Here is an 11,490-nt window from a genome sequence, read left to right on the forward strand (position 1 = left end):
TATATCACATAACAAATATATTATGATACACACACACACACACACACACACACACACACATAAAACTTGCCTCCCAATGCAGAAGCCAGTCTGATGCACACAACTACTGGAAGATTCCTAGAACATGGCATAAATGCTCCGAGGAAGCATCAGATAGATTTATCTAGCAGGTGCATGATAGGGAACATCAGGAAAGGTGTCCATTTCTTTGAAAACCTAAGGGACAGGCCTCTTTGGACTGAAATTAATCATTCCCATCAAGGTTGATGATAGGTCCAAGGACCTGTGTGATGCCCAGGAACTGTATCATATTGAGATGGAATTCACCCTGAAGTCATAAATGCAGTCTGAGATCAAAATTGAGGACAGAAAGTTGAGAGAGCTGCTGCTTATGGCAACTTGCAATTACTTAGGAACCTGTTCTGAGATGGTAGGGAGAGAGAAGAGGATTATAAAAAGAGGTTTTGTTCAATGAAAGAGCTAAGGTTGCTGTAAGAAACCAGAGAGCCAATCAGCCTGGCTTTGGAACTTAGAGACTGAAGGCACTGCTGGACCAGGATTCCCAGTGGAAGAACAGGCAAGAGGCTATCAAACACAGTGGCTAGAGGAGCAGCTGCCACCATGAGCCAGGAGACGGGGGAGAAAGGGATGGCATATTGGCTGTGTATGAAAATTTTCTGAGACACAACTTGAGCCAACTGAGAGTGAACTGGGAAAGACTTTCTGAAAAATTCAGAAAATCACATTTCTCAAACTATTTATCCTCCTTAACCAATAACAATTGACACCAAGGGAATTGGGAGAGCCTATCCTCATGTTCCCTCCCTGACCTGAATGAGCTGTGTGATCACAGTGGTTTAAGTCTCCTTCCTGAGCCGCTGCCCACTCACCTATTAAATGGAGGATGTGGAATGAAGGAAATAATGGAAATACTAGCTTTAACGTAACAACATCCAATGAACACCTGACAAATTCCAAGCCTGTATAGGGTAATTAATAATATACTATACTATACTATACTATACTATAATATATAATATCTTATTATTTCCATATACAGGGGTGGGCAAAAGTAGATTTACAGTGAGGGTATACAAAGCAAAGTTTATTCTTTTTTAAAAATATATATATTTTATTGATTTTTCACAGAGAGGAAAGGAGAGGGATAGAGAGTTAGAAACATCAATGAGAGAGAAACATCGATCAGCTGCCTCCTGCACATCCCCTAGTGAGGATGCCGCAACCAAAGTACATGCCCTTGACCGGAATCGAACCTGGGACCCTTCAGTCCATAGGCTGACACTCTATCCACTGAGCCAAACCAGTCAGGGCAGCAGAGTTTATTCTTGTATTATTTATTAATTATTGTATTATTTTCCATATGAACAACTATAAACATACTTTTTCCCATCCCTGTGCTTATTTGAAATATATATATATCATATATTCATTTTCATATTTAGCTGTATTTATATGTACATATGTGTGTATGTATATGTATATATACACATATGTGTGTGTGTATATATATATATGTATATGTGTATATATCCTACAATTACTCCATGAGGTATAAATATGTCATTGCTATCACAAGGATTAATTATATTTCTCTAGGTCACAAACCCATAAATGGTGTTAGTGGGACTCAAAACAAGGGCATCCAAAGGCCAGACCCTTGAACCTTCAAACCCTACAAGATAATCATGAGGAACAGAAGATAAATAAAAGAATTGTGTATATAAAACCCTGATGCATGCTTCAAACTCAGGAATGTTATTACATTATTTAATTAATGAAAAAATAAACTGTTGTTCTATCAAAATTTTACATAACATGCACTATCTTTCTTCCTTTTCCTAGCATCTTCCCTTCTCTATTCTGGCAATATTTACCTAGCATTCGAAGTCAAAACAGAATGATCCATCTATTTCTTAAATGCACTTGTAATTATTTTTCTATTATTCCATGTGCTGTGCTCTCATAGAGCCATCTCCAATGAATCTTTTCTTGGCATCTGTGTCCTGGTTTATCTTCTGCCCACACCCTGTCTGCTCTGAGCCTTACAATAAAACCAAAGGTTAAATGTTTGAGACTCACCCAACACCCACAACATTAAAACAATTGGATGGGAAATAATCTCATCTCAACATGCTGAGGGAGATGTGCTAGGCGCCCATTAGAGTTAATGGGAGTTACAGCCAAAATCAAGGTGAAGGCTCTGCTCCCAAGGGCACAATGGCAAAGAGAAGAACAGGGAAAGTTTAAACTGAAGGAACTCTGCAGCTGCATAAAGGACTCTAGGAATCTGAGTGCTAGACTCTGTGAAACTCATTTGTTTTTGAGAGCTGGTCTCTACCCCTGGACCTGACAAAAGTGGTACTAGCTCTTCCATTCAGACGCTGTATAGCCCTGAGAAAGTTATTAACCTCAATTAGACCTCAGTTTATTCATCTTTGGAAAGGGTTTAATAGAGGTATATAATTAATCCAGTTATGGTGGATTCTATATGGGAGGTTACATGGTATTATGCATGCAGAAGGCATTGGACAAAGTGAATATAAGTGAACTGTGACTATCACATTATTTTCATTATCATCAGCATTATAATTAACAGCAAATTCATCACTTTTATAGAATAGAGACTTAGATACCAACTCAAGTCAAACGGTTTCCAAAAGCACAATCATTGCAAATGGCTAGGACCACAATGGCTACCACTAAATCAGACCCCACAGGTAGCCACAGAGAGAGGACTTCATCCTCTTACACAGACATCATTCCCATTTCACAGTTGGCAGAAACAGCGGCTCAGAGAAGCTGAACTGTGTTAAAAAGGGCATCATTTGTCATATCTGATAAACAAGAGTCAAGGTCAAGATTTGTACAAACCTTTACACAGACCAAATCCACAGCCATATGTGCATGTCGTCCCAGCCCTTTTCCATCTTCCATGCATCATCACAATAATCCCCACATCTGACCATAACTAGTGCAGATCCTAAGAATGGGGTCATGAACTGCAAATACAGATTTTTGCACCCAGTCAGTTCAGAAGGCATTTGTCCTTTGGGATATTGAGGGCCTTTAGTTAATACCAGCCAATCTGCATTTGAGAACTCCTGCTGGCTCAAAACTTCTTGAGTAGCATCAAAGAAGTTCCTCTAAACCAGGAATTCAGCATCAATACATAAGGTCCAAAGAGAAATCACAGTAAAAGAAAAGAGTTCCATCTCCTTTGGAAGATCCCCTAGTCACAATAGGAAAATATAAGGTAGTCTAAGATTACAAAGGGCACCCAGATATATCTGAGGATGGGGAAATGGCTATGAAAGTGATAGAAGAACCCTGGGTAACAGAGACAAGTATACCCAGCATTGAAATGCCCACTGATCTCATACTCTATTTCCTTGTCTTGGTCCCCAGGAAGCTTCACCCTAATTCTGTTTTAATATCTCCTTTCTATGTTTCCTTAAGACAAAATACCCAAGACTTGAAGCAAATCCTTTCTGTCTATGGAGAGTGCCCTGGGAAAGTGCCCTCTTGGTTCCTTTGTGGGTCTCCTATGTGAACTCCTCTTTAGGGAAGAATTCACCATCTTGGGAGAGTCAGATGTAAGAGAGATGCAGATAGCAAGCTCTGGAGTCTAAAATAAAAAGGAGGAAACCAGTCAGACAACAGCAAATCTAGAAGCCCCAGGCCTGTGGATAAATCAAGTAAGGACTGACGTCATTTGGACAGGAAGGTCTACACAACTGCAGTCCAGGTCGGCTTCCCCTTTTCCTCTGTCACCTGCCTCCCTCTCTCTCCACCAGTGTTCAGGGATGGGTTGTCTTGGGTCTGAAATGTAAGGCAAAACACAAAACATCTCACTTGAGTTGAACTGGATAAATAGAAACCTTAGTTATAAATGAAGAGCCATGTTACATCTAAAATGACATATGTGACCCTTGGCATCAGAGACATTCTCTTGCCAAGTCAGTTTGAGTCTCAGAATTCAACTCCAGTTTTTAAGCAAGGTCCTGTTCATACATTAACTCATAATCCTCATGACAACACTTTGGGATGAGTGCTACATTCCCACCATAAGATTAGGAACCTGAGGTGGGAGGAGGGTAAGGGGTGTCAATCAAAGCACCGAGGCCAGACAACATTGAACTCGCAGAGCCAGGCTTCAAATCCAGGTCTCCTGATTTCAAATTCAAGGTTCTTTGTACTACACCAAACTGTTTCCCTCAGATTTTACTGTGAAGATATGTTCCGTCCCAATTGAAGATTAGTTCTAAAGTCTCACTGTTGTATGTCTGAGGTTCATGTTGATGCCACTTTGCTTTATCTAAGTTACTCTTCCCGCTTCTATCCCCAGAAATATTCACTCTAAAAATGAAACAGTCCTCCCCTTAAATTCTCTAGTGGAAGGAAAAAAAAGTGGTTTTCTGTTGCTTTCTTGGATACACAAATAACAGTGGAGGCATGGCATAGCCTCGGGTCTCCGCAGCTATTGTCCTCTGTATGGTTTATTCTTTCACATACACCTTAATTTGCCTGGGACAGAAACAGATATCTGATATGACAAGGGTATGTTGTTGTTGTTTTCCCCGAGATCTGACTGTTCATTTTTTCCTTCGAAGGGCCAGAGTGTCTTTCAAAAGTTTCAGCCCTGGGTTTTTGAGAAACTTATCCGTGTGGCATGTCTGTCACTTTTCACAGTCCTCAAGCAAGTCTTGGCAATTTTCACATAATGGCATTTGTTGACAGGTTGTTAGGGCTGACAGTGAATATGTTTGAAAAACTGTCAAGCTGGTGAAAAAAAAATTAAAGAGAGAGCCTCCTTACATTTGAAACAGCATGTTAAACTGTAAGTACATCCTCAGAATGCAGAGACCTCCACTTCTCATCAAGTTACATGTTCCAGGGTGACAGCCTGAGAAGGTAGAATCCCTAAAAATTAATGTCATCTTGTCACTTCAAAGGTCATACGGAACATTACCACTAAACTCTATTTATCTGCTTAAAATTGAGTTTGCCTTTAATGTTCAATAACAGGTGAATGAGGAGTGAAGTCACTGCAGAGGCAGTCAGGGTGATGCAAGGTGTTTAATTGGGCAAGAAGAACTGTCCAGGGAATTGGCAGGGTGCCCCAAGATGTGGTCTTGCAACTCCAGTCATTTGGGCCACTGCTATGGTTGATCTTTAATCAATAGTTTTTCCAGGAATGAGTTAACTGAATGGCAGTGACTGACATAATGAATGGACAGAGTGGCGATGTCAGTTTCCCATCAGTTTGACAAAAGAAAACCTCCCCTGTCATGAAGAGTTCCATTTTCTGGGCAAATCAGAGGTTACGGAGAAGGACCAAGGGCCAAGTACATAGCATTTTTCTATGGCAGTTGAGATGTGGTAGTGGCCAAGTCTGACTATCAAATATACATTGGGGAATCACCAAGTGCACAGTCCTAGCCGAGATGCTGTGTAAGAACTGGAGAGAAGTAAGAATGCATTCCCACCCTGGTAATCTTGCAGTCTGGCCAGTAATTCAAGACCTGCTACCTGAACCATGAAGTCATATAACAGGATAAAGAGACTTTCAAAAATTAAGGAAAGTGATGGTATTGATGCCAAAGAGGCCTTCTTCTGTCTTGTTCAACTCTTCCTTGCTGAGCTTTCCTCACCCGTAGATTTGTCCCTGACCATCTGTGAAGACAATCCTAGTGCAATTTCATCGGTTCTTCAAGTACGAAATTCACTATACTTGTTAGCGTGGTGATTCTCAGCTGTAGCCATCAAGCAGATACATCTAAAGATCAGCTATTTGTGGATGGCTCAATCATCTTGTGTCCATGGGCAACTTATTTAAATTCTCTGAGACTCAGTTTCCTCATTTGGAGGATAGACTAATGCTACTTGGGTGGATTCATGCTATCTTTATCATTGAGCTGATCCAAAGATCAAATTGAGATAATACAGGGTGGGGCAAAAGTAGGTTTACAGTGGTGAGTATAGGAAACACAGTTTATTCTTGCATTATTTATTAATTATTGTATTATTTTCCCTAGGAACCTACTTTTGCCCCCACCCTGTATATGTGTAAACAAAACACCAAGTCTGGTATGTACTAGGTGCCCAAGTATTTTTGTTTGGAAGATATAGGTCCCTGAGAGAATAGAAAAGATGGAGGTTATAGAAGTTTCCACCAACTTTGCTTACTGCTTCAAATGACTTCCTTTTAGTTAGCCAATATCCTATGTTAAGAAAAGATATCTCTCTAGCCATGGTGTAGTTTATACCAGAATCCAAAGATAAATTTGTTCCCAAGCACACAGTTAAAGCCCCCTTAATTCTTTGGTTCAGAATGTGAGCGTTTCCACTAAGGCTTCCCACCAGTGGCTTAGATCTCAACAATATACTAGACTTTGCAAGCTCTGCAAGATGTAGAGTTTAATCAACCAAGAGCTCCAAGGGGCTGGCAGACATCATGCCTGTGGGGCAGGGCTGCTGTCTCCTCCCTACTCAGGGAAGAGTTTGTTGAACAGGAGAGTCAAGTCCGATTTCACAATGCTGTCTCTGAGAACACCCAGGGCGCTGGGCAGGAAGCTGACAACGGAGAGTCCAGAGAGCTGGACTTGCCTTCACAGCAAGAGACTCCAGCCGGAGCAGGGGCCCAAAGGCAAGAGGGTCAAGGCAAACCCCTCTAGACACAGCTAATAATAAAGAGAAATAACATCTTTGGCTTTAAACATTTATCAATTATGAAAAATACACAGACAAGTGCACTAATTATAAGTGCATCTCAAGGAATCTTTACAAAGTACCCCCATTCTTGCAACCGGATCATTAAATGATTAAGAACATGAAAAATATGACCCACCCCCTTCCACCCTCTTGTTATCCCCTAGTCAGAAGCTATGTCGTCCTCAAAGGTAATCACCTTCTGACTTCTACCGCATAGTTGACGCTTGCCGTTGAACTTTATGTAAATAGACCATTCCCTGTGTATTCCTTTATGTCCGGTTTCTTTACTTAATGTTATGCTTGTGAAATTCATACGAATTGTTTTGTGTAGCAATAGTTCATGTTTTTCTATGCCTGATCTACTATCGATCAACATTTGAGGTGTTTGGGAATTGGGCTAATGTAAATGGTGGTTCCATGATCATTCCGTACATGGCTTTTGGGTAACATAATTATGCACTTCTGTTGGGTATATACCTGGGATGGAATTGCTGGTTATATGTTCTGCTTTTCTCAGCCAAACAGTTTTCCAAAATGGTTGTACCAAAGTACACGTTCACCAGCAGCATATGAGTATTCCAGTTGCTTCACATTCTCCCCATTGGTGTTGTCAGGCAAAATGTCAATCATTCTTGTGGGCATAAATAAAAACTACTTCCTTCTGAGGTTTTATAATATACCAAGCTCATTGTTAAGCATTTAATTGCTTGAATCTTTCAGAGAAATTTCCCCATTTTTCTGATTAGGAAACTCACAGTCAAAGAAATTAAGCTATTTGTCCAAAATCACCTACTTCCTGTGTGAGAACTGGGACACAGTCCCAACTCTGTATGACTTCAAAGTGTGTGCTATTTCCATGATGTTATGTTATTCTCAACTGATTCTTAATTAATTTAAAAGGCTTTTTTTTTCATTCCCACATGGATTTCAAATTTTTCCGTTATAACAATGTGTCTTAGTCAGTTAGGGCTGCTATAATAAATTAAAATTGAGTGGCTTAGACAACAGAGATTTATTTCTCGCAGTTCTGAGGATGGGAAGTCCAAGATCAAGGTACTGGCCTTTTGTTTCCTGATGAGAGCCTCTTTCTGGTTTGTAGATGGCTGTCTTCTTATATGCCCACATGGGAGAGGGAGAGGGAGGTGAAGGAGGGAGGGAAGAAGGGAGGGAAGGAGGGAGGGTGAAGGAAGGGGAGGGGGGGAGAGAGAGAGAGAGATTGATTGTCTGCCTCTTCTCATAAGGGTACTAATGCCAACATGAAGGCTGTACCCTCAGGACCCAATCACCTCTCTCCCAAAGGCCCCACCTCCAAACCTCATCACATTAGGGGGTAAGGGCTTCAACATATGAATTTTGAGGGGACACAGACATTCCGTTGATAGCACAGTGTAATTGACCTAGTCACAAACTATTCCTTATAAGGTAATTTGAAGCCACCAAAAAGGAGTAAATTATCAGGGGGGGAAATGAGGCACGATGCACACAAATGTGAAAATGTTAATGGTTGAAATCTGACATTGTGTCTCAATGAGACAAGCTCTCCTTTAAACTGCTAGACTCGCTGGCCCTGCATTTGCTTCTTTAATTGCAAAGAGACTGAGGGGTAAAAGATTGGTGCCAAAACACAGAACAGGACGTGTCCAAGGACTGAAAGCTGGTTTTCTGGCAAGGAGAAGAGACTTGAACTAAGAGAGAGACAAAAGGATATTTTATCCTCAGTCCCCCAACCCTGATCCTACTGTGGAGTTATAGGTGCTTTAAACAGGGAAATGATTAACCTGTCCAGCCTCTCCTCATATTCCAAGAACATATTTCTCAACACCCATATTAATTATATAACTTTAGTCCCTGTCCTCCTCCAGGCTTCATCACTCCCTTCAGCTGAAGTCCGAGCTTGCCCCCATTTTAAGATGGAGACTCCACTGAAATCCCAAAGAGTACTTACCTTAGCCTTTACTTCCTTTTCTCCCAAGGCTGGTTCACAAAGCTTTCTTCTGCAGCACTATGATCACCTTACCTCTATTTATTTTTGCTTCCTCCCTCTTCTGCCCTTTTTAGTCTAATACCCCATGATGTTAGAGTTACCTATCTATAAAACATGCCTCTGATATAGTCCAGGCTATTCTGTAAGACCTTGAAAACCAAATTTCTCCTGACGATCTTAGTCTTGAGTATGGAGATGAACTAGAATTTAATAAGAATGATTTATAGCATCACTCTTAGAAGCATAAATACACAGAAGTAGTATAGAAGCATCTACATTGTTGAAAATAAACAGAGTAAAATCAAAGCAATATTGTAAAGGTTAATAATAAAAAGTAATTTTGCATGTTTTTCTTTTAAGAATCAGGCTACTACCCGTAAATTCATCAAAAGCACCAGAAGAATAAAGGAATTGTTAAATTTTCTCTTTCCCATTTAGTTTCTGAAAAGTTTAGCAACTGACTCTGAGTTCCAACCAAGGATTTGCATCTAAGGTATAACCTGGATAAGTCACTTAATCCATAATAACAGCTGCAAACCCTTAAGTTTCTTTTGAGAATCAAATTAGATAATACATGTTAAGCCCTTAGAAGGTCCTTGAACACAGGGCAAGTTCTCAATAGATACACTAGCCATTATGATGGTGATAATGGCTATTAAGATTATGTTCATGATGATATTGATGATGATGTTGATGTTGATGAAGATGATAACCTCCAACCTAAAACATGTTAGGAGACAGGAAGTCAACAAAGTGTAGATGCCACCAATCCTGAAAGCAAGAACAAAATATACACAAAATCCCTCTCTTCTCACTCTTTGTGTTGACTTCCAAGGTTCCTTGTTTGTTAAAAACACAAGGAGGAACTCTGGCATTAGTTGTTTAAATAGGTACAAGTAAGTAAAGGAGAATTTGGTTGTACCGGTAAGACCTGAAATGCTAAATCAATGAACAGTGAAAGGTTTTAAGCAACTGAGAGATCAGCTACATGAGGCTAGTCACCTAGCAGTAGCCTTGGAGAGAAGAAAATGCCCCCCTGATAGCTGTCCCTCACATGACAGACTGCTTAGGCATCAGAAATATTTGGCTACTGCTGTACAAGGCAAACTCCCAGCTTTTTGGGTCATCTTGAGAGAAGGGGAAATAGAAAGTGTACCTGCCACTCTAGCTCCATCTTCCAATGGGGCCTGAAATTGAGTTATGCTGTTGACCAGGGCTAAGGAGACAGATGGCTTCCCCAATTACCTAATGTCCAAATCACCTAGCCCTACATTGGATGTCCCTCTTCCCCAATTCTGTAATCTACCAGTGGATCACCAAAGAATTCATCCCACTTAGCAGTGTGTCTATCACTTTAGTTCAGTTCAAGAAATCAGAGAGATCTAAGAGTTTGACATTCATTCTTCTGTGTTTATAGACTCTTTTTGAATATTTACGCATTATTTGGAGCAAATCTTCAAGAATAATGTTATTCATCAGTGATATATTCACTTTCTCTCCCCCACCACACACACACACACACCTTTCCTTGAATTTTCTATACCCTACCTCTAGGTCCCGAGTGCCTGTGCATCATCCTTTTACTGTTCATGGCCCCCAAATCTGATACCCCTATTCATCTCATACTTCTTCCTGTCTGAGGCCTTACTACATAATGGTGACTCTTTGACAGGGCGCCCAGTGAGCCATTTTTAAATTCATCGTGCCCTAGCTAACACTAACTCAGCTCACAAGAATCTTTTCAGATCAGTGAGCAATGTCAATGAGATGAATTTACACAAAAGTCATAGACCATATCACTGCTTCAAGAGTATCTTCAATTTAAATGGACACATGTTAAGCCAACTGAATCTCTTCCCCTGAAATGAGAGGCAACATGACCAAAGCACTTCCATCTTCTTCAGAAGGATCATATTGAGGGCTGAAGCACCTTGGCAGCACATCAGATCACACAGACTCTGTCTGTCTCTGGGCTGAGAGTTCAGGTGTGTCATTGTGGCTGATTTCCGCGTTTCCCATCCCAGCATGGTGCAAGGTCTCCAAAGAGCAGGAGTAAGTTTTGAAGCGGGAGAAGGGCAGTATTTATGGAACTCTGTGCAGTGCAAAGTGTGTGTTAGATAGTATGAGGGTGCATAGAAAGTCTCTGTGCTAGAACATCTGTGGTCAGGACGACCCTGCCATCACTCCTTTCTACATTTCTAGAATCTCCCTTTGTAGAATCTCCTTTCTCACAGGGATTCAGCTTAGCGTTTCCCAGTGACAGAGACTCACAGGAAATTGGAAGATGGCAGTGATGCGGAGGCCATTGTTTTGGGGACACTGTAGCAGCCAAATGTGGCAGCTTCTCAGGCTTCTCTGTGAGCTCCCACTGTGCAGGGTGTTGCTAGATGTAGAGGCTCTTCCCCCTCCCCAGGGACGGTGACCTCTCCATCCGCTCCAGTGGGTCAAGCCTCAGTCATCAGTGACTGTGTCTCTGATTTTCTGGCTTCCAAACTATCACACCTGGACTTCTGCCACATTTATAGAAGCCAGGTTCACATAAAAAACTTATTTCCCCATAACACATGTGGGGGCTCTGTTTTCCTGACCAATCACTTTTTCCCCCATTTTGTGGAAAATTAAATATGGCTGTATTTGCTACTCCTCCCATTGAAAGGGAAATCTAATTCTCCTCTCTTTGAATCTGGGTTGACCTTAGTGGCAGCAGATTCAGCTGTATCCAGCAGAAACCACAGTGAGACTCAACAAGACAAATTAGATAGTAGGTGTGACTC

This window comes from Myotis davidii, unplaced genomic scaffold (genome assembly GCF_000327345.1).
Source record: "Myotis davidii unplaced genomic scaffold, ASM32734v1 scaffold391, whole genome shotgun sequence".
Classification (NCBI taxonomy): domain Eukaryota; kingdom Metazoa; phylum Chordata; class Mammalia; order Chiroptera; family Vespertilionidae; genus Myotis; species Myotis davidii.